Source organism: Pinus tabuliformis, chromosome 3_2 (assembly GCF_031772625.1).
Source record: "Pinus tabuliformis cultivar Carrire ecotype Pingquan chromosome 3_2, CPIR1, whole genome shotgun sequence".
NCBI classification, from domain to species: Eukaryota; Viridiplantae; Streptophyta; class Pinopsida; order Pinales; family Pinaceae; genus Pinus; species Pinus tabuliformis.
Window position 1 is genome coordinate 1,285,210,402 of NC_142302.1, and position 27,878 is coordinate 1,285,238,279.

The 27,878-nt window shown below is 35.0% G+C and overlaps 1 pseudogene; it reads left to right on the forward strand.

The window, feature by feature from the left end:
• The first annotated feature begins 18,060 nt into the window (after positions 1 to 18,060).
• LOC149185432 (auxin-responsive protein SAUR32 pseudogene) lies at positions 18,061 to 18,510 on the forward strand (annotated as a pseudogene).
• Positions 18,511 to 27,878: the final 9,368 nt, after the last annotated feature.

Sequence of the window (27,878 nt, forward strand, 5' to 3'; positions counted from 1 at the left end):
AATAGATCTTATTTCATTTAATTGCCTAGATGTTTGATGATTTGTTTGTGATTGATGAATGAGTTTTAAATTAAAATCCTATCAGCATATGAGGGGACAACCAAGGGTCTAAGTTAGGCTGTCTCTCTATTTTATTTGCATGATAATTGAAATTCATTCTTTTTCTTTTAAGTTTCAAGATATTTCATTTCTTATGCTTATGAATGAATCTTAGTTTAGTTTGGATCAGTATATGAGGGGACAATCAAGGGACTAAGTTAGTCTCTCTCTCTCTGTTTGAATCTGAACAACAATTAAAATTCATTCTCTTGTATTTATTTCAAGTTTCTAGTGTTATGTAATCAATGATTTCTTTTCAATCTATAATACTATAGGGAAGGACAACCAGGACCTCCTCAATTAGGAGCCTCTTCCCTTGCATATTATATTGAATCAGAAATCATTTAGTTAGACATAGAGTTAGTTGCATACTCCTACATATATTTTGCTAGAATCATCACAAGCTTACGGGTATCCCTAGTTGATAATTTAATGAAAGCAATTTAAGCAATTAAATTGCCCAACACTGTCCTTGCAGTTTCAACCATAACTTTGAAAAAACCAAACTCATAACTCATAACTAGCATAATATTTTAAATCAACAAATCTAAATCATATAGAGAGATCCCTCTCTGAAGTTGGAAGGGATAGATCCCAACTTCTAAAGTGGTTTTGTGGTTACCTCTGGGTTTCTCTCACACCCTTGGGAAATTACGGAGTGATAACATTCTGGAGATCATACTGGGGATACTTTGAACAAATCTGATATAAAGTTAAATTTTTCCCTGGTAAAATTTTTATTTCATAGCTTAAAGACTATTTCAAGTGTTTGGATGTGGAATATATGTTATTAAGGGTGTTTTCCACCTAAATTTTCTACATATTTCTTTATGTAAATAATCTATTATAGATCTAGCTCCTAGAAAGATATACACTATAGCTAATCTAGATCCTAAACCACCTAAAATTGTAGATAATCCTAAAAAACTTGTCAAAAAGAAGAATTTTACTGATAGCCAAGCAAGTAATAATCCACTACCCATACTTAATTCTCTCCTTAAAAGTTTTGTAACTATAGAGGACATTGAATTTGATTTACCTTTTTAATATAGCCTTTTTCATACTAAGTCAGACAACTTTGTACTTGAGACAATTTTTTATGAAAGTATTTTGAAACCGTATATCTCAAAGCATCAACATGTAAATCCAGACTATGATGAAGATGTTGTAAAATAGTTTAATAATCTTGAAGCTTTGGTGATTGAATTAGATCAGGCTGTGAAGAAAGACCTTATTCATCAAACATCTAGACCTTCACCTTCTTCTTCTACTGCCTCATCACCAACCCCACTTGTGATTCTCCCTATTACTATGTCCTCATCACCAACCCCACCGGTGATTCCCCCTACTACTATCCCACCAATAATTCCTCCTATTACCACTGTACCCATTTCGTCTACTATCCCTACCACCACTATATCAACTCAACAGAGTGCAATTCCACCCCCTTTAATGCCTCCCATATCCACACCTATTTTGTTTCATCATCTTCGCATTCCTAATTACCAATCATGGTAGCTTGTTATGCCCCCCTTGTCCTATCTGAGCAACTTAATTGCATGCCTCAAGATTATCAAAGCCGAATACCTCAATTTGATGGCACAGGGCCAATCACTTCTCAACAACATATAGAAAAAATGAATTATTATTTAGATTTGCAAGAAATTGATGATGATGATGTGAAGATGAGACTATTTTCCCAAAGTCTCATAGGAGAAGTTAAGAAATGGTTTAAAGCATTTCTAGTTGCCTCTATCCCAGATCTCGCACAATTTCACCAAACTTTCCTCAGAAGATGGGAAGTAAAGAAGAATCCTCTCCAAATCTTGGCTGAATATGAGAGTATAAAGAGAGCCCCTGGTGAAATAGTCCAAGACTATTGCACTAGATTCAATAATATTTACAATTCTATTCTAGCTACTATACAACCCCCAATAGGACTAGCTCTAATCAAATTTCCAAATGGTTTTGATCTAGACATGTCTTACCAACTGAAGGAGAGGAATCTTGCTACCCTTGGGGAAATATATAGGAATGCAGTCAGTGTGGAAGCAAGTCTATTGGCAAAGAGTGTTAGGTTAAAGGCTGAGAGGAGAGTCATTCTTAAAGAAGAACTTGCTTCTTCTTCATCGGATGTTAAGTTGGATACCTTAGTTAAAACCATGGAGATAATGAGGGAAAGGATACATTTAACTAATAGGGCTCTTCCAAGGGATAATCATGGTGACCCTCCAATTAGAAATCCTAATGTTAGAAAAAGCCCACCTCAAATCAAACAGAAAGAACAGAGAGGCCTAACTGATCATCAACAAATTAGAACTCCTTTCCAAGAGAATTATGTAGATGAATAAGATGAGATACCAGAGGATCCTGAAGAAAATCAAATAAAATTATTTGAGGAAAGTGAAATTGACCACATTTTCTTAACTAAAGAGGAGCAAGATCTGTTCTTGCTATCACAACCAGAAGTCCTCCCTTTAAATTCAGATGATTATAAGCAAGGATACCAAAATGCCATAATGGAGGTGCACAAACAATACAAATTATAGAGTAAAACGGTCGTTGAAACTCCTCCTAAGAAGATTAGAGTGACACCCCTTCTACTAGCTAGTCAAAAGATGATTCTCAAAAGGAGATTTCTAAAAAATAGGATCTAAATAGCAAAGAAATAGATAAACCTCAGAGATATTTTATTTGAAAATGAATTGGCCAAGGTGAAAATTTCTATTCCTCTCACTAAATTAATTAACAAGAATGCATATAGATTTCAAGCCATGAAGGCCCTAAATATATGGGAAGGGACAAACACAGTCAACTTAACTGATGACCAACCTAAGTTATTGTTTGGGCTTGAAGTTGAAGGGAAGTCTCAGGATGGTAGTGTGCCACCTTTCTATATCAGTTTGAACATTCATGACAAAATTATGCACAATGCTATGCTTGATTCTGGTGCTTCGCACAATCTTATGCCTAGAGCCATCATGGAGAAGCTAGGATTAGACATAACAAGACCCTACAAAGATTTATATTCTTTTGACTCCAACAAAGTGAGATGCTTAGGTCTCATCAAATATTTATGTGTTACACTGGTCCAAATACCAACAAAGAGTTTGGTAATGGATATTGTAGTGGTAGACATACCTCCCAAGTATGGAATGTTGCTATCAAGATCATGGGGAGCAAAGTTACAGGGTACTTTGCAGATGGACATGACCTATGCTACCATTCTTGTTTTTGGTCAACAGAGAAGGTTATACAGGGAAAAATTAATGAAATATATGGTGAGTAGTCAAGACAAGCCAAATAATTACCCCCTATATTATGTGCATTCATATATGGACTCCTTTATCTTGTATAATGATGAATGTGTAGAGGAGGAAGTGTCACAATTGGAAGATGAATTGAGTAAGACAGAGGACATAAATTAGATACTGAGAAAAAAGATGAAGAGGGAGAAGGCCTTTGCAACATGGATTTTGATGGGGCTATGAGCAAGGAATAAGCAGGGGTAGGTGTTTTCATCTCAAACACACAAACAAATATAGCAAAGGGACATGCTTACAAGATTAATCTCCAATGTACAAATAATATAGTTGAATATGAAGCATTGATTTTAGGACTGCAAATTTTGAAGAGGTTGGGATCTAAAATAATTTGTGTACATTAGGGATTCAGATCTCATCATTAACCAAATTAAAGGTGAGTACTTGGCTAAACACCCTAGATTAAGAGCCTACAAAAATGCCCTCTTGGATTTTCTGCAATGTTTTCCTGAATATCAATTGTCTGTTATCCCTAGAGAGTAAAATATCTTAGTTGATGCTTTGGATACTTCAGCCGGTACTTGTAAAATTCCAGTCCATCCCAATAGAAAATATGAGGTGGAAGTGAAACACAAGGCAGCTGTTCTAGATAATGTAAGATATTGGCATATTTTTGGTAGTGATAAGCAGGTAGATTTTTTTTTACAGTTGAAAGAAGAGTTTGAGTGTGTACATATTGATGCAGATAATGATGTAGATGAGAATATAAATGAAATACTATTGAATGAGACTGTTGAAAATTCAGAGGCGCTTGAGTTTTTATAATTAAAATACAATGTGTTATCATGAGGAATGATGCCCATTATAAGAGCTGTTTGATTTTAACGATATAGCCAAAAAACCAAAAATAGAACCTATAGAAGTTGAAGTTGAGGACTATAATATATGTATTGAGGAAAGTCCTAATATTGTAAAGTTGTCCAAATCCTTGCCTCCTAAAGAAAAACATGAATACATTAAGCTATTAAAATAATTTTCTGATGTGTTTGCTTGGAGCTATGAAGATCTAAAATCATATGATACTAGTATCATACAACATACCATTCCCATCAAAGAAGACCAAAAACCCTTCAAGCATAAATTAAGGAGGGTAAATCCAGTTTTGTTACCTTTGATAGAAAAGGAAGTTAAAAAGTTGTTTGATGCAAAAATCATTGTACCCTTAAGATTTTCAAAATGGGTGTATAATATAGTGCTAACAAGAGAAATAAGGCTCCGTGTAAATTTCAGAACTCTAAACAAAGTTTCTCTCAAGGACAACTAGCCTCTACCTAAAATGGATCATATCTTACAGAAAGTAGTTGGTTCCACATAATTTCTTTGTTGTATGGTTTCTTAGGATATAACCAAATTCTGGTACATCCTGATGATTAGCATAAAACAACTTTTACTACACCTTGGGGAACCTTTATGTATGTAAAAATTCCCTTTGGCCTTATGAATGCAGGGGCCACTTTTCAGAGAGAAATGGATATTGCATTTACTGATGAGAAAGATAGGTTCATTGTAATTTACTTAGATGACATTACTGTATTTTCCAAAACAGAGGAAGATTGCCTCCTACACTTGAGGAGAGTTTTTGAAAAATGCAGGAAATATGGTATTTCCTTAAACCCCAAAAAATCTCTTTTTGGTTTAAAGGAAGGAAAGCTACTTGGCCATATTATTTCAAAAGAAGGTATCAGAATAGACCCCAATAGAGTTGAATCCATAATGAAGATTGATCCTCCCAGGAACAAGAAATAAATTCAATATTTTATCGGTAGGATCAATTTCCTAAGAAGATTCACTCCAAACTTGGCTGAGATATTGAGGATAGAAAATATTTTAGTGGACTAAAGATAGCTTTGAAAACTACTCTTGTTTTAATTAGCCCTGATTTTACTGAAGATTTCATGATTTTCTCTTTTGCATCTGAACACACCATTGCAACAGTTCTCTTGCAGAAAAACAGTGAAGGATTTGAGCAACCTATATATTTATTCAACAAAGCTTTAAGAGATGACTCCTTAAAGTATAATATCACGGAAAAATAAGATTTTTCTCTAGTAAAGGCACTGAAAGACTTTAGGGTGTACATTCTTCATTCCCATATAATTGCACTTGTTCCAAGTGTTTTAGTGAAAGATATCCTCACTTAGACTGATCCAGATGGGCAAAGAGGCAAATGGATTGCAGACATCCTAGAATATTACATTGAAGTAAGGCCTACTAAGCTAATCAATGGTCAGGGATTGGCTAAGCTAATGGTTGAGTCAAATTTCCATGCACTAGACACAAATTTTATAGTTGCACTTGATGAATAGGTAGAGTTGGCGAATCCACAGGTATCAAACGAATTTTCTACCTCTCCTTGGTATGCAGATATTATCTTTGTTTTACAAAATTTACAAGCTCCTCCTGGTTTAACAAAAACAAAAGCTAGATTTCTAAAGTTAAAATCTATGAAATTCTGCATTTTAGATTAGAATGTGTATTGGAAATATGTTGGGGGTATTTTGCTAAATTGTTTATTGAAGGATGAAGTAGACAAGGCTATGGAATAATTTCATCAAGGAGACTATGGAGGACATTTATACTGGAAGACCACAACCAAAAAAATCCTGAGAGCTAGTTTTTACTGGCCTACCTTGTTTGCAGATGTTTATAAGAGAGTTTCAACATGCCATCAATGCCAAATCTTTGAAGGCAAGAGAAAACTTTTTCCATTACCTTTAAAGCCCATTTCAGTTGAGGTTCCTTTCCAACAATGGGGCCTAGATTTCATTGGAGAAATCCATCCAAGCTCCTCAACTCAACATAAATGGATTTTGATAGCCACTGACTACTTCACTAAGTGGATTGAGGCCATTCCAACTAGACAAGCTACAAACACTGTAATCATTCAGTTTTTAGAAGGTAATATTCTTGCCAGATTTGGATGTCCACATAAAATCATTACTGACAATGCTGCTGCTTTCAAGTCAAAGAGAATGATTGATTTTTTCCACAAGTATCACATCAAGTTAGGACACTCTACTGCTTATTACCCACAAGGGAATGGGTTAGCTAAGTCTTCTAATAAGAGTTTAGTCAACATTATTAAGAAACTGTTGCAAGAAAATAAAAAATCCTGGCACAAGAAGTTGGTTAATGCTCTGTGGGCTGACAGAATTAGCACTAAGAAGTCTATTGGAATGTCTCATTTCCAATTAGTATATGATGTAGATGTAGTTTTTCCTACTTCCCTACGAATCACTGTGCTAAAATTATTGCAGGAATCACAAGTCAAGCCAATCGATGTATAAAGAAGGATAAATCAAACAATACAATTGCAACAAACTAGGGAGGAAGTCTACAACAAAACTCAGATAATTCAAGACAAAATAAAAAATATCCATGACAGAAGGACCAAAGCAGATGACTTCCAACTAGATGATCTCATGTTAAGATGGGACTCAAGAAATGAAGAAAAAGGTAAGCATGGGAAATTTGATAGTTTGTGGAAAGGACCCTGTTGTCGCACAGAATGTCTAGGCACCATGACAATGGCTCATATCGAGGGCTGTTACCCTAATCCCCAATCTCTCAGTTTAAGTTGTCTCCCTACAGTAAGCTAAGGGGGGTAGACCCTATGGAAAAATGGAATGAAGAAGAACTAGTTGGGAATCAACCAATTCGAGAGACACAATGAAGAAAGCAAGTACTTGATTAAGAGTTAGCAAGGCTTATAGGATTTGATTAGATTTTAAACGATTGATACCAATGCCTTATGAAGTAAACGATCTTGCCAGGGAAATTAAGACCAGGTAATCAATTAGCAACTGCTGCGTAGATGAATGACTATGCTATGTGAAATGCAAATCCTAAAGCTAATGTAAGATGCAAGAATCTTGGTTAATTTTAGTTAAATGCCTATTTGAATTTGAATTCTTCAATCCTTTCTGTGTTGAGCTTGATTTCGTAGTAATTAGCAGTGAGAAGATAAGGTGAAGCACACTGAGGTCTGATTAATGATACTTCTCCTGAAAATATGCCTCCGGTGCTACAGAGAGTTGTGGCTTTGATGACTGTAAGGTCACTGTTTTAAGTACTATTAAAAGCAGGCTTCTCAAGCAAATATGGATGGATACCTATCTCTCTATCGGCCAAGCTTATGCTTGGAAGTAAATTTTACTTATGCAAAAATAACTTATATGCAAATGCACTAGATAATGAGATGAAGCTAGACTCGAGGATTAGAAAAAATTGTGTCACAAAATCCCTTAATTACCAAAAAGAAATGTTCACTTTATTGGATGAAGACCTAGAAATAAACCCCTGAAAATATTACAATTAAACCACAAGCTTATTTCAAATCTTTTTTATACAATTATAGCTCAAAGAGAACAAAAACTTCTTTGCAATTTAATATCAATGTCAACAGATGCTCAAAATATACTCATCTTAGGAAACAAAGATATGCAATCTATTACAATTCCACGACGGAGTACTTTAACAATCACTTGAAAATATTCGCAAAATATCTAACATGTAACACACATCAAATAATTCAAGCAATGACGATCAATTTCAATAGATGCAAAATATTCTAGCAATTAAATTTCTAGAGATCCAAATACTTTAAAAAACCATGAAATTTAAATGCTAATCAATTCACAATCCTAGAATTAAAATGATTTATGCTTAGTGACCCAAATCTAGGAAAATTTATCATCTTTCTAAAATCTAAAAAATACAAAATTTAAGACATTTAAAAAATCTAAAAAATATTTATTTATTTATTTTTATTTTTATTTTTATTTTTTATTTTTATTTTTATTTTTATTATTTTATTTTATTTTATTTTATTTTTATTTTTATTTTTTATTTTATTTTTTTTTTATTTTTTTTTATTTTTATTTTTATTTTTTCTGTTGACTAAGGAATTGAATTAAAAGAGGGTTTGCGCTTTCACATTAAAAATTTTAATGTGGCCTATGGTCCATTAAAAACTTTAATGTGGCCTATGGCCCATTAAAAAATTTAATGTGACCTATGATGGCCCATTAAAATTTCAATTTATTACCCCTTTCGATTTAATTTGTCATATTAAGAGATTTTGATTTCTTCATTCACCATATTTAATTAATTTCCTAAGGAACAATTGAATTGATTACATAAATTCCCTTGGTGTCTTTTCGTGGTAAGTAATTTCTCTATTGTCAAGTGCGACTAATGTTTTAAAAATTATATTGGTGATAGGAGGAAGTTAATTAATTCTATATCTGGGCCATTAATTTAAAATTATTTTAAATCTAGAATCTCTTGCATATTGCGGTTTTGGGCATTTACATTGATCATTCATGATTGTCACTATTTGCCACATATTGGAAAATTGTTCTGGATAACTTATTTTATTTAGTCTATGGTTAATTCAAATTAAAGGCATTGGTCTGTAGTCATTTATATCTTGTGTTTGTGTCTTATATTTAATCTATATATCTTAATTGACTGAGACTTGCTTTAAATTCATCAAGTTGTTTATCCTTAAAATCTCCCAGAGCCTGTGTTCCATAGGCTACCCTCATCCATTCACCTAGGGACTACCCCCCTTGACTTGTCTAGGAGAGAGTCTAAACAGAGTGCGTAAGGATTAGAGTGACAACCCTTACTTTGAGTGTTGTCATGGTGCTTAGACACTTTGTACGACAACAAACCCTATAAAATTGAAGCTTTCTGAGGTAACAATGCATTTTTTCTGAAAGACTTGATTGGAGAAGGACTTTGAGGAGGACCTATCAATGGCAGACTACTCAAGCACTATTTTCTTCTAGAATAGATAAGTTTGTCATTCAATTCATTCTAAATATCATTTTACCATTTTACTACAAGAGAGGGTGACTAACATCAGTAATTGAAGCCCGAAGAGAAGGCCTTGAGCATTTGGTGAGTTGTTGCCAGTATTTATAATAACAACAGGTAATCAATTTAGTTGTAGAATAAGAACATGATATCCAATGGACAAAGGCTACTGATCTACAACGTTCTTGGCACCTCATAGGGAGGATACCATCCCCATTGGAGCCATTGTTAGAGTCCTATAATCTATAGGATAAATTGATGATTATTTGTTGATTTCTTATGTTATGAGATGTTGTAAATAATACTTCATTTTGCAAATTGTTTCCAATGAAAAAATAGAAAAAAGAAAAGAAAAAAATAAAATGGAAAGGGAATATAAAAAAAATGATATATGTATGAAAAAATAAAAGAAAAAATGGATAAATATTCAAAAAATAAAAAATATGATAAAAAAATCCCTTAGAAAATAAAAATATGCATTTTTAGTTTAAATGTCGTATTAGTTGTTTAATAATTGAGTTTAATTAGTTTATTCGCATAGTGTGATCACAATTAATTAAGTGTTAATAAATTTTGATACGACACTTTTATCATTATGTAATAAAAGTCGGGTTGAGATCAATGGTCATGATCTAACCTACCCAAATCAATGGCGGGGGATCATTCTGGACCCCCCCTGCCATCCGCCCCTCCGATAGTTAATCAAGGCGCTGGTTTGAAAAGAGGATTCCCCCTTTACAAATTCTGCAACATGGCGCTACCTGGTCTAAAACTTTAGACCAACCCCCTCCCCCCCACCCACCCACATGAACTACTTACTACTCACCCCCCTCCGAAATCCACCTTTCCCCTCTTCCTGCCTAAAAATAACAGTTGACTCTACTCCTTTCGCTCCACTCCTCTCCTGCCAAGCGGCACATCCCTTACCACTCCACTCCAATCGGCTCCCACCACATGGCACTTTCCCTCCAAGCATCTCCCACTCCTGTCACATCCCTGTGCTTGTCATATAGCCATTAAACTATTAATTTCGGCATATAACTGTTTCGAGAGTAATAAACTCATTCCGTTAAACATAAAATTGTCAACGGTATAATGATCTTGCACATAAAACGAACCAAAACCCCATTCAGTTAGTCTTTCCTCTGCAATCCCACTGCATTGAATGATTGAACCTGCTACTGTTATTGCAACCAGTCAACAAGCCAACCTATTACTACAACCAGTCATTAAGCCACCGGTTTCATCCGACCAAATTCCTGGGTAATCACATAGTTTTATTCCTTTTTCTTTCCAACATGTCCGCAAAAGGTAAATCCAAATCCATAGTTGAAAACCCCATGTTTCCCCTTGTACTTTACTTAGACCACCAGCCTTTAATGGATCAAAAATACAAAATCATTGAAACCAATTGTGAGTTCGATCTCTACGAACTCCACAATTGGATAAAATAAAAATATGTTGATCTCAGTGATGAATTGGGCTTGTGGGACTCCTTCCTACCTCAATTCATTTTCCCTCAGTGTTATGGACATTTTTGGGCCCTACAACCCCAAGCATGAAATGTCCATAAACCAAGGGCTCCTAAGTCCCTAAAAGTGTTTTTCTAACCCCTAAAGGAACAAGGTCAATAGATTACAGCTTCTCCTAGAAGTTCTCCATGAGAAACTGCTCAGAGTTGGTCAAAACAGGATCATTGCAGCTGCTCCACTGGCCAAGTACGTTGCATCTCACCCAAATACACTGTGAGGGTGCATTGCATTTCAAAAGTCCCTTCTGTGGGGTGCGATGGGCGAGAAATGACAAATGGCAGTGTCATTCCGCGAGGTGGAGAGGCAATGGAAGCTTCCAGAATCTTCTCCTGTGACACTTGCCTCACTGAATTCGACCAAGGATGAGTAAGAGGCCATCAGTCTCCAAGTGGAAGCAAAAACTATCAGAGAGAAGACACTAATCAAATCACAAGCTGACTCATCCCCCTTACAGATATCTATATATGGATCCCTCATCCCAGAGATCCAGAGGATGGAAATTTGCATATTGTAAGGAATTGCTGTTGGTTTCTTGAGACAAACATCAAATTGTTGGGTGATCTAAGCTATGTTGGAGGTGAAGAGGGGCTTCTTTGCTGGGAGGTTGATGCTGGGTCAGAACAACTGGTTGTAGCTCCTCCTGGCTCTTTTCTTGTTTATCAATACAAGCTATTTGAGTTTTCCTCCATGCTTTTGTATCATTGATGCTTGTTACATTTGTATGGTCAATTTACATATGATCCTAGATTGTTTATGGTTATAGATCCATGTCTTTGTATAGTGTTATGCTTCTGTGATCTTACAGGTACTTTGTGAAGCTGGGCGTGCAAGGGAGCAGGTAGTTGAGGACTATCAAAGAAGAGAGGGATCGAATCAAGAGATTAGCGCAAGACAAAGGTTGGTCTTTCTGTTCCTCTCTATCTATAATTCATAAAGGAAAAACAAAAGTAACTTTTCTCTGTTTGTTTCTAAGGCAACTGTCACACCTTAGTGGGATAGAGCAGTTCTATATAGACACTTTTCCCTGTAACACTCAGACCCATCATTTTCCTGAATTTGTTTCATGGTGCCATTTCTGGTACATACCTAGCCAAAGAGAAATTGTAGCCCAGAACAATGACATCCTTTTCACAATTACCCCTGACTCCATTTGCCAAATGCTGCAGATCCAGAATTCAACCTCTATGAAACCTTTTTCAGTAGATTCCCTCATGGAACTCTACAAAAACCTCACTTTCCCTCACAAAGCCAAAATATTTGATACATTTCTGCCTGAGGATGTCCAATTTCTGAAGACAAACCCTCCTTATCCATCCTCCATGTTCCCTGAAATGACAAAACAAATTATTTCTATAGTTTCTTATTTATTGGGCTATCAAACCGATCAATGGGTTGATGAAGCCATCATAGGTTTCCTATTAGTGTTTTCAACAGAAGAAAGCCTTCAATCATTTTTAATTACAGTGAATTCTTAGCAGAGGTCATTCATGAATAATTCCTTAAGTTTTCTACAGAAGGAGTCTTCAAACATGCTTCAGTTTTAGTGTACTTGTTCCTATTCCATCAAGTAGACATATTTCAATTTCCATTACAAAATCTGGATGAATAGGGAAATGCACAATCTGTGATTCATTGGACTTCCTTGGTAAGGAAGCAGACCAATGAATTCACCTTCAGTGATTATGTAGACCAGTTTTTGTATACAGTTACCTGCTTACTTAATAGTGACATTGAACCTAGAATTAGACCTGAGATAAAGAGAATTTTACATCTCAGTGATCAAACGAAAATAGGTGACTGGTACTTGTATCAAAATTACACTGAGATCAAAGTGTATGGGTGCAAATTTCCCCCCTATAAATTGCCAAAATTTGTTCCCATAAGAATATTTGCATTAGAGTATATTAGGAAAATGATCAATATGGATGATCTACAATTTGTAATAGCCAAGAGGAAATCTCAGTTCAAAATAAAAGCACATGTTGGGCCTTTCATTTGCAATACTAGGACAACAACAAAATAAGAAGATCTCCTGCTCAAAATGATGAAATTTAAGCTCATTTTCACTTGGTCATATGATCCTTTGGGAATAATATCAATGTTGAGAGTATAGCAAAAAACTACTCCCTACACTCATACTCCCAGACCTAAAATTGAGAAATATATGAATCCAGATCAATGGCATGAAAACACATTGCAGGAGGCAGAATAACAAGTACTCTCTACAACGACATCATAGACACTAGTGCCCAAGGAAAAGCAGGATAAAAGGCCAAGGGAGGATTTTTCCCCTTCAGTCACAGAAATTCAGGGGAAAGAATTTCAATATATAAGAAGAGGCTGAAAACCAATCTAGTAGAAGAGTTTTCATAGGAAGAAAATGTACAATCTACAATAGTTTTATGGACCCTTATACTTCTTCTTTCCCTCGCATTGAAGACATTTTCATTGGATCACCATCATCTTCAGCTTCTTAGGAACCTCTAGAAACATCTCAATCAGGAGAATTGGTTCATGATCAAGCTTAACCAAGTATATTTGCTAGGTATAAGGAGATAAAGAAAAAAAATTGAACTCCCAAAGGCAACCACCTATTCTCAGTTTTGGAAGCAAACAGCTTCATCTCAGCACATACTTCTCTCTTATTTTGACACCGAGGAATGGAAAATGCAGATAGATTTCTTAGAAGCTCAGGTTCCTTTTCCTAAAACTGCAGATGAATACAAAAAGTCCATTTTTTCTTTCAACATTGATCAAATCCATCCTATTGATCAGATGGATTTGCACAAGAAAATAGGTGAGATGTTGTATTCCACCTTGACAAACTCAACAATGGTTGCCTCCAGACTTCAGGCATCAGTCAACAACATTCAGTCTCAATTAAAATTAGAGAAAATATCTTCTTTAGCTAAAGACACTAAGATAAAGTCTTTAGAGGATTTAGTGATTAAATTGGGATATGATCCCAGTAATGTAAAAGTTGCTGAGGAGATCATTAAAAGAAAAAATGTTGATATAACAGCCCTGAAAAAGCAGCTCAAACTTCCATCCACTGAAGATCCATAGACAAAGGAAGTTGGCCAACTAGAGAAGGAGAAAGAAGATATGTTTAAAATTATCATTGAGCAGAATGGACAGATTAAACAAATGGAGACTGAAATTGAGAAGCTGCTAAAAGAGAAAGAACAATCAACTAACTTAGCAGTCATTCCTCTCACAGCAATTCCAGTTGCAGGTACATCAACAGCAGGTGCTTCGACTTCAACAACTACTACAGTAGAGACACAGTCTACAGATACATCAGGAGAATTAATCAAAGCTATGGAAGACTTGTCTATCCGAGGTCAAGAGATTCAAATTCTGAAAACTCAGCTTAAAAGCCTTCAAGAGCAGAAATTAAAGATTGACAATGTGTATGTGGCAGAGCTTCAAAACACTCATAGGTTAACTCAGAGAATTGAATAGTTAGAGAATGAATCTGCCATGGTCCAAACAATTTCACAAGAAAAGGAGAATATTTGGGTGGAAATCAATGAAGCTATGAATGAAATTTGGCCTTCCATCGAAATAATTTTCGAGCAAGAGGAATTGGTACAAATATCAAAAGAGGTCATAGAAGAGATAAAGGAAAACTTGGGTCAGAAACCAGGTGAAGCCACTACCTTAATAAGAATTCTGAACTCAAAGACCAAGGAAGAGCTGGAGGAATATGAGATCATTGACAAAACTGAAACAATACCAGAGGTAACAAGAATTCTTACAAAAGGGAATTTAATGCTACAATTAGAGAATAAGTGTCACAATTTGGAGTCTAGCATTCATAAATTCCATAAAAAGTTCAACATACTACACCAAAAGGGGCTTCCAGGTTTAAAGGGAATGAGAGATAAGTTAGTTCAACTAGAGGATTATCAACAAAATTTATATTCCATAGGAAGAGATAAATCAAATTTTTCCACCATAAAGGGAACCATTACAGGTAAAGATTTCATGGAAGGTTTGAATTTCGACTTGTTTATCAAACATGAAATAAAGCATCTGTTTATAATCAAGCCTACTTTCTAGAAATATACTGAAGTGGATGAAACCTACATAAATTTAATTAAATTCTCCACCCTAGATGAAGACAAATGGGATAAACTTTGTCAAATTCTTGAGTAAAACAAGTATTCATATTCAGCAATAAAGCAACAATTTTCTCAGGCCAAGTCATCACCAGCAATCCTCGAAGTCAGTGCCAGAGCTTCAGCAGTTTTAGTTTTCCTATATTCCTATACTATTTTTGTAAACAATTTTAGGATATTTTGTAGGAAAATCTTGTTATTTTAAATCAAGATATTTTGGATGAATTTGTATTTGATCAACCAAGACTCATTGACTCCATACCAAAGGATTGTCCTTACAGTTTCAACCAAACCTTTGAAAAACCCGAACTCATAACTCATAACTAGTCTAATATTTTAAATCAACAAATCTAAGTCATATATAGAGATCTCTCTTTGAAGCTAGAAGGGCTAGATCCCAGTGTCCAAAGTGGTTTTGTGATTACCTCTGGGTTTCTCTCACACCCTTGGGAAATTACGTAGTGATAACAGACTATTTAAAACAACTGTGGTTGGAAGTGGAGGTAATAATAGGATTGAAAATGTCTGGTCAAGGGGTTCTATTGATGTTGTTTTGAGGAATTGGGTAGGGAATCCACAAACAAAGGCTTTTAAGGCTCTTCCATTATTAGTGACCTAGGAGATATGGTTGGCTAGGAACCTTTCAATTTTTGAAGAAAAACACATTTCTATGCTAAATTGTATAACTAATAGGCTTGACATATTAAGTCATTTCGTATAAGATAAGGAAAAAACTCGACAAGGGTAGTGATTCAAGAACAAATTGATAAGAGCTTTCGTTGGAATTCTTTTGTTGGGGCATCACAAAGGAATTATGTTGTGTGCCGGGGGGGAGGGATCCTATTCTTTGCAGATAATTGTTACATTAAGTTTAGGGTAGCATTGTGGGAGGGGTCAAATGACTATGTAAAATTGATGGCACTGAAACTAGTATTGTTGCTAACGAATGAAAAATGTATTAATAGCTTAAAATGGCTAATTCCTAGGTTGTCATCAAATGGGTAAAATTTGAACAATGATGTCACAATGTGTTTTTAAATTTTGTCTTGGAAGTGGTCAAAGGTTTAAGAGTGTCTTTCAACCATCTTGCTCTTCAACATATTTACATAGAGAGAAATATGGAACCTAATGGTTTATCCAAAGTTAAAATCCTAATGCAACTTGGTACTTGGATGATAATGGAATATAAGAAATATGGAAGCTAATGATTTATCCAAAGTTGGAATTTTAATGCAACTTGGTAGGTAGAATGGACTATAAGAAATATGGAAACTAATGGTTTATCCAAAGTTAGAATTCTAATGCAACTTGGTACATGGATAATAATGGAATATATGACATGAACATTTTTTAATATTACCACCCTCCTTTTCATGAATTAATGGTAGGAGCAAGGGATGCCCCTATTTGAAGTCTTTCTTCAAAGCTTTCATTCTATTTTTTTATAAATTAAAATCATATCTCCAAAATGGAAAGGATGTATATCTGTTGAGTGGATAAGTGGAGTTTTTTCTTTTATATATTAGATTTGATGAGTTGAGAGTTTTTTTCTTTTATATATTAGATATGATGAAGTTGAGGTCCAACAGGTTCACATATGGATCTTTTTTTTGGGTTAAATTTTGTAATGTTCAAGGTAAACTTAAAAAAACATGTAAAAAATGTAATTTTGTAATTTTTTCAAAAAATGATGAAATTTCAAATGGAAAAAATATTAATTATTAATTATTATTTTTATTTTTAATAGATAAGAAACATAACAAAACACCACAAAAATTAATTGATATCATTATTGAAAATCTTAAATTTAATAAATTTGATAACTCAATACATCCATAATTAAAATAAACAAATTTAAAACACGAGACACATTCTCGCCCATAAAACAATACAAATTTCAGTATAATTTTGACAAAATCTGATGGAAATTTTTGGAAATTTGAGTTATGATTACCAAGGTTCAAGATTTTAGATAGCCTAAAAGTTTTTGATGGTGTTGAATTTATTTATACCATAAAAAAATGATTCAAACAATCTCACGCTAAAAAAATTAGATTCCAGCCAGAAATAGCTATCCAACTAAATTATCACTTTAAAAAACAATGCCAATTTAAAATAACATCAATAAAAATAAAACAAAATCTAAATAATTTTCTATATTGAATAAATTCATTATAAAACTCATTTATATCCGCATAATGCCAAATACATTTAAAAAATAATAGTATTGACAAAAGGAAAAAAAAAAATTAACGTAAACCAGATATTTGTTAATTTATTTAAATTTAAATTATATATTTTACAGAGTCCGTAAATATCTATGCCCTTTACCACAACATTTTGCACGATATTCACATTTTAAAAAATGAAGTGGATAATAAGTCATTTAAATAATTTAAAATTGATATATTTTAAAAGTAATTTAATTTCGAATTTACTCGGATAAAATTAAACGTTTTGACGACTCGGCCCCATCAGTCATCCCTCAATAGAATTCCAAGGCCAGGATTTCATGGAATACCTTATTTTATGGCGTTTATTTCGGTTTACAAATTCACACCTGTTACAAGTAGAGCTGGAGACTCGACCAATTTTGTGGCGTTTGTTTCAATTTGAAAATTCAAACCACTTACAGGTAGAGCTCGAGATTGAGCCAAAAGAGCAAACGGTACAAGTTGTTCAGTGTTGGTCCCCGTGTGTCTAAAACCTTTTTGGATTTTTGATATTACTCAGCGACAAACTACCTTATCTTCAATGAAGGAAATCTCTGGCCCTCAACAAATTGATTGTTTCTGATTACTTCGTCAATTTCGACAGCAAAGACTATGCCATCACGGAGACCGGTTCCAGCGCCAGAATTGTAGATTGCATTTTATAAATTTCCCCTTTCCTTCATTTCCTCATCTCTTCAAATTGCTGGCCGCTGCTAATTTCTCCCATTGCCTGCAATTTAGGTCGCTTACCAAAGTATAGAAGTGCGTCTCGCTGCGTCATGAGTCGAAATATCTAGCCTGTGCACATTTGAACGAAATTGCTCTTGATTCTTTACTGTTTTCTTCTACCACAACATGTTCCCGTACGTTCGCCATTAAGCCTATGTATAGATTTCTTTCAATTATATCGATCTTTATCCTTTTTTGGCCCAGATTGGACAAAGCGATGGTAGCCATGGACATGGACGGAGATCACGCCAGGGGTTTGAAACCGAGACGTAAGATTGCCAAGCTCGGGAGAAAATTTCTGCGTTCAGGTCACATTAAGGCCTCGGTCAGGTGTTCGAATCTTCTTGCTCGCACGAAACGGCATATCGGCCGCCATTTGTGTTGGCGTAATTTCAATTTTGCAGGGCATCGGAATGGAAAGAAGTTCCCTCCGAAGGACGTTCCACAGGGCTTCGTGGCTGTGTACGTGGGGGACGAGCAAGAAGAGCAGACGCGGTTTGTGATCCCCGTCTTATACTTCAATCACCCGCTATTCCACCGTCTGCTCCAGGAAGCCGAGCAGGCCTATGGCTTCCACCAGAAAGGAGTCTTCAGAATACCTTGCCAGATTTCTGATTTCGAGTACCTCCAGTGGCTCATCGGCAGGGACAGACAGATACATCAGTAAGTAAAAATGGTCGATCATCCAGGGGAGTCCTGACTGTGAATTGAAACCCTAACTGCACAAAGTCTTTTCAATTTCAGATGTTCACATTTGATTTGGACAGCACTTCTCAATTGCAGTAGGCTTTTATGCCATTCAGATTTAACTGGAAATGCAATAACCTCACCATTTAAAGATTTTTAAATATTTTAAGAAAAATTGAAGCCATGATCGTTCCTTAAATTTCCTTGGTCCATGATCCAGTGCAGTGCTGCTGATATTGTGAATTGAAACCCTAACTGCACAAAGTCTTTTCAATTTCAGATGTTCACTTTTTATTTGGATAGCACTTCTCAATTGCAGTAGGCTTTTATGCCATTAAAATTTAACTGGAAATGCAATCACCTCGCCATTTAAAGATTTTTAATTATTCCAAGTGGTAATTATTATTTTAATAAATAAATGAAGCCGTGATTGTTCTTAAATTTCCTTGGTCGATCATCCATTGCAATCCTTCTGACTTTGTGAATTGAAACCCCAACTGCACAAAGTCTTTTCAATTTCAGATATTCACATTTTATTTGGACAGCACTTCTCAATTGCGGTAGGCTTTTATGCCATTAATCTTTAACTGGAAATGCAATCACCTCACCATTTACAGGTTTTTGAATATTTGAAGTGGTAATTACTATTTTAATAAAGAATTGCAGCCATCATTGTTCGTTAAATTTCCTTGGTCGATCATCCAGTGCAATCCTTCTCACGTTGTGAATTGGAACCCTAACTGCACAAAGTCTTCTCAATTTCATATGTTCACATTTTATTTGGACAGCACTTGTCAATTGCAGTAGACGCTTTCATGCCATTACGATTTAACTGGAGATGCAATCACCTCCTCACATAAAGTTTCTTAAATATTTTGAGTGGTAATTATTATTTTAATAAAGAATTGCAGTCACCATTAAATTTCTTACTCTTTTAGATTTTTTCGTGTTTTGGCTGAAAATATTTTAATTGGCAACGAAGTCCAAGTGCTCTAGGGGTTCTTCATGGTGTTGAATCCATATATGTAGTGAAAAAACTAGTTTAAAAAACACAAATCAAGATTTTACCACAATTTTTTCCTCTAGATTCTGGTCAGAAATCCACTAGAAATTCCAAATAATTGCAATTAAAAACAACTCTGTTGTAAGATCCCTTTGTGTCCTTGGACACCCCTCTTCCCCACTTTGTTCTGTCCCCTTTCCCCTCTGTGTTCAGTCAGATCCGTTCTCCTTCTCTTAATAATATTATTTTGTTATCCCCCTCTTCTAATAAGAGGGTGATTAATCTTTCTAAATTTTCTTTTGATTTCTTGGTGTATCATCTTTGCCTTGAGAAAGGCATTCTACAACCTAATATGGTGACGATGTGTAAATGGAGGGAAAAACATTATAGTAGACATCATTTATGGTTTATTAATGGCTGATTAAATTGGCGAAGACATTGACAAAGACAAAGAGACAATAAATGACAATTAATATAAGAAATATAATGAAATAGGAGAAAAAGAAAATGAAGAAACACAAATATGCATGCAAAGGACATGAAGTAAAATCCGGGAAAATGAAGCAAAAGAAGGGGGAGAACATTCTATGCCTCTCTTAACACTTTGGTTACTCTTAACTACACTTACTCACTCAAACTCTTACACACTTATAACATTCTTGAGGCATTCTAACATTCACTTGGACATAGAGACACTCTCACTTGGATTTGGAAAGACAACACTTGGACAAGAGCACGCGAGGAATTCATGGGCAGCGAAAGAGGTTGGAAAAATAATTACAACAAGAGAAAATTGTAGATAACAGGTTGCATGTGTGATTTCATTGTTGGGATTTGAGTGCATGGTACATGCAAGTGGTTATTGATTATTTTATTGTCATTAACATGCGATTTGCGTGGATTGACAGTGGTTTCAACTTTTCTATGACATTTACTAGATAGCCATGATGTAGTGGGTTCATTATTTTGATTAAGCTTTGGATGGCTAGTAGACTTTGGATCATAGTTGAGGTAGCATCAAGAAAATTCAAGGGTTGAGGGTGGAGATGAGATTTCTCCTAGAACTCTTGACAGATGTTTGGAGACAGGAAAATTCCTCTGGATATGGAGAAGAAAGTCGGAGGCATCCAAGCTTGTTTTGGTGTTAGTGGTTTTTGGACCAATTTAGGTGAAATCAATGTGGTTGAAGGTTGAGGTGGTTTGGCATCTGGAAGCCCTAGTTGGTTCTATTTTGGTTTAACTCGTATGATCTCACATACATGCTTGGAATATGACACAGGGGTGAGATTTGGTTTAACCCAATCTGTGGTCGTGTGGTATGTGAAAGTCCCTGACTTGGTTGGTACTATGCATATGTTAATATGTGTTATTCTTTGTTGATGATTAATGAGCATAAGTGTTGATTTACTGTTATTTATATGACTAGTTTGTGATGGCTTCAAATCTGGTTAAATGTTGGTTACACGTATGGTATATTTTTTATTATATGATGTGCTCTTATTCTAGATCTAATGCATGGTTTGATGACTATGGTTGATTTATATGAATGCGTGTGTTAATTTGTGTTTTATTACAGCTAGTGCAAGAAGGCAACAAGCCTTCTTGATGAATATCTGATGAACTAATGACAACAATGAACAAACTATGCACTCATGACATATAGGTACCATAGTCATAAAGTTTTTCTATAAATGAATAATTGGATCTCCAACTTCTCGGGGTTGTAACTTTGGCATACGATCTTTGTTTGACTATCACAATACCTTGTTTTGAATATCTCCATGAGAAGGCCAAAAAAAGAATTTTTGAAACAAATTCTGACACTTTTCTAGTATCTTTGTTTTCCCTGAAAATGTCGCTTAGGCCCTCGAAACACCCTCAGAAGTTTAGGACTCGAAAAAACTGTCAGAAATAAAAAGTTATTTCAAATTTAAGGAAATGAAGTTAAAAGGAAATTAATGTTGGGCCAAGTTAGGCTAATAACAGTGTGATAGTGTATCATTGAGTGTTTGGAGTCAGTTTTAGACATGTCAACCCCAGTTTTCATAAGTGCATCTTGGAAATCAAGTCATGCATAGTAACTCTCATCTCATGTTTACCCTGGTGAGTAGGTTAAAGCACATGTTGGGCCTTTCATTTGCAATACTAGGACAACAAAAAAATAAGAAGATCTCCTGCTCAAAAAGATGAAATTTAAACTCATTTTCACTTGGTCATATGATCCTTTGGAAATAATATCAATGTTGAGAGTATAGCCAAAAACTACTCCCTACACTCATACTCCCAGACCTAAAATTGAGCAATATATGAATCAAGATCAATGGCATGAAAACACATTGCAGGAGGCAGAATAACAAGTACTCTCTACAATGACATCATAGACACTAGTGCCCAAGGAAAAACAAGATAAAAGGCCAAGGGAGGATTTTTCCCCTTCACTCATAGAAATTCAGGGGAAAGAATTTCAATATATAAGAAGAGGCTGAAAACCAATCTAGTAGAAGAGATTTCATAGGAAGAAAATGTACAATCTACAATAGTTTTATGGACCCTTATACTTCTTCTTTCCCTCGCATTGAAGACATTTTCATTGGATCACCATCATCTTCAGCTTCTTAGGAACCTCTAGAAACATCTCAATCAGGAGAATTGGTTCATGATCAAGCTTAACCAAGTATATTTGCTAGGTATAAGGAGATAAAGAAGAAAAATGAACTCCTAAAAGCAACCACCTATTCTCAGTTTTGGAAGCAAACAACTTCATCTCAGCACAGACTTCTCTCTGATTTTGACATTGAGGAATGGAAAATGCAGATAGATTTCTTAGAAGCTAAGGTTCCTTTTCGTAAAACTGCAGATGAATACAAAAAGTCCATTTTTTCTTTAAACATTGATTAAATCCATCCTTTTGATCAGATGTTTTTGCACAGGAAAATAGGTGAGATGTTGTATTCCACCTTGACAAACTCAGCAATGGCTGCATCCAGACTTCAGGCATCAGTCAACAACATTCAGTCTCAATTAAAATTAGAGAAAATATCTTCTTTAGCTAAAGACACTAAGATAAAGTCTTTAGAGGATTTAGAGATTAAACTGGGATATGATCCTAGTAATGTAAAAGTTGCTAAGGAGATCATTAAAAGAAAAAATGTTGATATAACATCCCTGAAAAAGAAGCTCAAACTTCCATCCACTAAAGATACATAGACAAAGGAAGTTGGCCAACTAGAGAAGGAGAAAGAAGATATGTTTACAATTATCATTGAGCAGAATGGACACATTAAACAAATTGAGACTTAAATTGAGAAGCTGCTAAAAGGGAAAGAACAATCAACTAACATAGCAGTCATTCCTCTCACAACAATTCCGGTTGCAGGTACATCAACATCAGGTGCTTCGACTTCATCAACTACTACAATAGAGAAATAGTCTATAGATACATCCGGAGAATTAATGAAAGCTATGGAAGACTTGTCTATCCGAGGTCAAGAGACTGAAATTTTGAAAACTCAGCTTAAAAACCTTCAAGAGCAGAAATTAAAGATTGACAATGTGTATGCAACAGAGCTTCAAAACACTCACAGGTTAACTCAGAGAATTGAATAGTTAGAGAATGAATCTGCCATGGTCCAGAAAATTGCACAAGAAAAGGAGAATATTTGGGTGGAAAATGAAGCTATGAAGGAAATTTGGCCTTCCATCGAAATAATTTTCGAGCAAGAGGATTTGGTACAAATATCAAAAGAGGTCATAAAAGAGATAAAGGAAAACTTGGGTCAGAAACCAGGTGAAGCCACTGCCTTAATAAGAATACTAAACTCAAAGACCAAGGAAGAGCTAGAGGAATATGAGCTCACTGACAGAACTAAAACAATACCAGAGGTAACAAGAATTATTACAAAAAGGAATTTAATGCTACAATTAGAGAATAAGTGTCACAATTTGGAGTCTAGCATTCATAAATTCCATAAAAAGTTCAACATAATGCACCAAAAGGGGCTTCTAGGTTTAAAGGGAATGAGAGATAAGTTAGTTCAACTAGAGGATTATCAACACAATTTATATTCCATAGGAAGAGATAAATCAAAATTTTCCACCATAAAGGGAACCATTATAGGTAAAGCTTTCTTGGAAGGTTTGAAATTTGACTTGTTGATCAAACATGAAATAAAGCATCTGTTTAATCATGCCTACTTTCCAGAAATATACTGAGGTGGATGAAACCTACATAAATTTAATTAAATTCTCCACCCTATATGAAGACAAAAGGGATAAACTTTGTCAAATTCTTGAGTAAAACAGGTATTCATATTCAGCAATAAAGTAGCAGTTTTCTCAGGCCAAGTCATCACCAACAATCCTCGAAGTCAGTGCCAGAGCTTCAGCAGTTTTAGTTTTCCTATATTCCTGTACTATTTTTGTAAATAGTTTTAGGATATTTTGTAGGAAAATCTTGTTATTTTAAATCAAGATATTTTGATGAATTTGTATAAATAATTCATAATTCAAAGTACAAAGGATTGGAACTCTTATGAAGAAAGAAAATCCTTGATGTAAAGTTGTGCATATAATGAAGTGATCATTTCCATTAATACAAAAAGTTTGTTTTAGGATTCCTATTTGAGGCAATTGGTGAAGTTTCCTCTCTTGCAAAATTGTCATTTTTCTAGTTTTCCATATGTTCTTTTTGTCTCTATTGTTTAAAAAAGATTAAGGATTGAATTTGTTTGAATACACTCTGCTCCGGCTTATAAACAATATCTATGTTTTCACTCTGATATTTAATATAGAATTCATCCTAGTATGCTCTATGTTTTATTGAATCTAAGTCTCCATCCCATTCATTCCATAAATTCTCTAAAGATCCAAAAGCCTATTTACCTTGCCCTATTACATATGTTATGCTATTCTTGTATTTGATCACCCAAGACTCATTGACTCCATACCAAAGGACTGCCCTTGCAGTTTCAACCAAAGCTTTGAAAAAACCAAACTCATAACTCATAACTAGTCTAATATTCTAAATTAACAAATCTAAATCATATATAGAGATCCCTCTCTGAAGTTGGAAGGGCTAGATCCCAGCATCCAAAGTGGTTTTGTGATTACCTTTGGGTTTCTCTCACACCCTTGGGAAATTACGGAGTGATAACAGACTATTTAAAACAACTATGGTTGGAAGTGGAGGTAATAATAGGATTTAAAATGTTTGGTCAAGGGGTTCTATTGATGTAGTTTTGAGGAAATGGGTAGGGAATCCACAAACAAAGGCTTTTAAGGCTCTTCCATTATTAGTGACCTAGGAGATATGGTTGGCTAGGAACCTTTCAATTTTTGAAGAAAAACACATTTCTATGATAAAGTGTATAACTAATAGGCTCGAGATATTAAGTCATTTCGCATAAGATAATGTAAAAAACTCGACAAGGGTAGTGATTTAAGAACAAATTGATAAGAGCTTTCGTTGGAATTTTTTCGCTGGGGCATCACAAGGGAATTATGTTGTGTGCCAAGGGGAGGGATCCTATTCTTTGCAGATAATCATTACATTAAGTTTAGGGTAGCATTGTGGGAGGGGTCAAATGACTATGTAAAATTGATGGCATTGAAACTAGTATTGTTGCTAACGAATGAAAAATGTATTAATAGCTTACAAGGGCTAATTCCTAGGTTGTCATCAAATGGGTAAAAGTTGAACAAAGATGTCACAATTTGTTTTAAATTTTGTCTTGGAAGTAATCAAAGGTTTGAGAGTGTCTTTCAACCATCTTGCTCTTCAACATATTTACATAGAGAGAAATATGGAACCTAATGGTTTATCCAAAGTTAAAATTCTAATGCGACTTGGTACTTGGATGATAATGGAATATAAGAAATATGGAAGCTAATGATTTATCCAAAGTTGGAATTTTAATGCAACATGGTAGGTAGAATGGACTATAAGAAATATGGAAACTAATGGTTTATCCAAAGTTAGAATTCTAATGCAAATTGGTACATGGATGATAATGGAATATACGAACATGAACATTTTTTAATATTATTGTTGGTACCATGCCATGACCTCCTTTCTCCTCCTAAAACATATCATTTGCCTACCTCTTTCCATCATACATCTCTTAGATCCCTTGAAAATTGATTAGTTAATAGTACTATAGTTATTAAAATGCATTGAAATTGATTTAGGAGTTTTATGTTAAAGAGTTAGGAATTTTTGGTAAAATGACTACAGGAAGTTCCAACATCCTGTAATTGGTTTATTGTTTGACATGTGGCATGACAACTAGGCTAGAGCGAAGGGTAGGGATGAAAAGTAGAATGTCCAAGCATGGACGAATACCTATCCTACAGCAGAACCGACCCTCCTACATGCGCGGTCAACGATGGTCAAAGTATAGCATGTTGGCGACAAAGGAAGCAACAGCATAACATTCTAAATTGATTTAGTTTTGTTCCTTTTTGAAATCAGTTTAGGATAGAAACATTTTAAAAATCACGACATGATAAAAGCGGCAACAGCCACATCATGAATGTACATTCGTTTTCGAAATGTAAGGATTGTAAAGAACATATGTAAGCACAGTTCTGTGTAGTCGGTAGTTGGTTATCATTGTATCGTTTGAAAACAGAGTTTGAACTTAATATCAAGAACACAGTTGCAGTCACGATCTTTTCCTTGTTGCGTTGATTTTATAATCGGTTGATCACAGTCCAGTATACCTCTGGAACGCGGACGGGCCTTGCGTTAAACTGGTATACTATCATTTCCTTTTTATTCACAACTTAGGGTATTAAATGTTATGCATAGCAATTAAGATTGGTTTTCGATTTCAATAGAATGCGTATGGATGATGTTTATGATAATGCTTGAACAATTCATCACTGAGATCGTGAATCGTATCCTGTAAGGGATTCGATCCTTTGTTGTCTTTTAAAGCAATGTCATGAACTCTGTTATCATTTCAAAGTATGCTTATGATTTCCGTATGTCTTTATCTTGCATGAATATTAGTGAATGCTGAGTATTTGCTGAACATGGGTTTTATGCATAGTGTCTATGTAAGGAGATTGAAATCTTGGTTTGAAGTGATACACAGTGTTTTAATTTGGTAAATGAATTGAATGACGGTGTTGTAATTAGGTAGATTAACTGAGTGACCTAAGTGTTTGGGTGATAGGTAACATACCTCAATCTTCCGTAAAGAAGTCCTGTGACCTACCATCATAACCACTTAGCTAATAATCCTTTATGTTTATATACTGTAGACGCATGCCTCTAAGTCTACGCATCCTGGTTGATAATAAATATAGCCTAGTCTAGCACCCTAGATAGGACACTACATTTTGGCGCCGTTGCCGGGGAGGCATACTTAAAGGATTTAAAAAGAAAAAAATTCAATAAACAAAAACGAGCAAAAACACAGTTAGAAATCATGTTCATTTATGTCTAGATTTAGAGACAATCAGGGTAGATTCATAAAAACCCCCCACCATCCAAAAACTAACCCATCATCATCAGGAGCAGACTCTTTAGGGAATACAACAGCAGCTGAGGAAGTCACCATCCAAGCATTAGAGGAAAAACAAAATTCAGGACAAAGACTTACTCTCATAGAAAGACAAACTTTATTAACACATAAATCGCAGAAGAAGCACTTTCCTAGATCTTCCACACAAGGAGAAAGTAGCACAGTGACCGAACAATCTTTCTTTAATCTCCTCTTTCAAACAAGTGACACTGACACAGAGAGACCTATTAGAATGGCTGAGGAAGGAGATGGATCAGTACCGAATCACGGACAGAGAGATGAAGAAGAGTCAACTTTTAAGTTTCCTATACATGAACCACAAGAAGATGATGAGATCAAAATGAAAAACATACCTCCATCCGTGCTACCAAACTTTTATGGTATGGCTTTGGAAGATCCAGACTCATTCTTGTTCGAGTTTGACATTGTATGTCGAACATATGGCTATACAGATGATGCCCATAGGCTTAGACTCTTCCCAGCGACATTAAAGGCATCAGCCTTAAGATGGTTCATGAGGCTTGGTGAGCATGCTATAGTTGATTGGGATGGCATGAGAAGAATATTTCTAAGGAAATATCAACCTTATTGTAGATCCAAAGATTCTAAAGATGATATCTTTAGAATGAGCCAACAAGAGGATGAAACCTTAGAGGAATACTTAGAACGGTTTGTCTACAACTTACAAAAATCCAAACACCGAACTATGCCTCTTGATCTGATCCGCACAATATTCTTGAAAGGTATCCGAGAGGAATACATGGATGATCTTAACTTGATGGGCAAAGGTGACATTTCTGCCTTACCCTTTGAAGA